The 730-nt window shown below is 55.3% G+C and overlaps 1 protein-coding gene across 1 annotated transcript in view; it reads left to right on the top strand.

Moving 5' to 3' along the window:
* The window catches only part of NLE1 (notchless homolog 1 (Drosophila)), a 9116-nt gene that overhangs the window by 7182 nt on the left and 1204 nt on the right, over positions 1-730 (top strand). The gene's annotated exons all lie outside the window — the stretch shown is intronic.

Raw genomic sequence — 730 nt, 5'->3', positions numbered from 1 at the left:
CCGGCTTCTCATTGCAGTGGCTTCTCTTGTTGGGAAGCAACAAGAGAAGGCTCTAGGTGGGCAGGCGCAGTAGTTGTGGCACGCGGGGTGGGCTTAGCTGCCCCAAGGCATGTGGGATCTTCCCACACAAGGAAAGATGCAAACCCATCCCCTGCATTGGCAGGCGGATTCCTAACCACTGGAGCACCAGGGGAGTCCCTGGATTTTCTGAGCCTCTGTTTCCTCTTCCGAGTGTGCAGACCTCTCACCTCTCAGCCTTATCACAAGGATTGAACGAGGCGGTGTGTTCAGCACCCTCACTAAGCGGGTGCTGAGAATGGCTAGTTCATTGTACGCCTAGGGAGAGAAATGGTCTGAAAGCTGGCCAAGGGCCGGGGATGCAGCAGATAATGTAGGTTTGTGGTCTGGTTGTCATCTGGCCCTCCTTACAGTGGAGTCCACAGATCAGACAGTGCGTTACCTGTCTGGGAGCTTGATGGAATTGCAGAACCCTGGGCCCCCCAGCCCAGAGCTTGGGGATCAGAACCCGCCGTTTAAGGTCACCTTTCAGGTCTGAGAAGCAGTGGTGTGACGAGGCACAGCGCCCTTGCAGTTGATAGGAGGAGAGGTCGAGGTGTGGGTTGGGGAAGGAGCAGGGAAACACTCCTGAGGCCAAAGGGGGACTTGTGTGTCCGTCTCTGTGTATCTCCACACCAAAGCCCTGTGAAATAGGCTGTTTGGTTAATTCATT

The sequence above is a fragment of the Bison bison genome, unplaced genomic scaffold (assembly GCF_000754665.1).
Source record: "Bison bison bison isolate TAMUID 2011002044 unplaced genomic scaffold, Bison_UMD1.0 scf7180017864472, whole genome shotgun sequence".
Lineage (NCBI taxonomy): Eukaryota > Metazoa > Chordata > Mammalia > Artiodactyla > Bovidae > Bison > Bison bison.
This window is presented reverse-complemented; position numbering and strand designations above follow the sequence as displayed.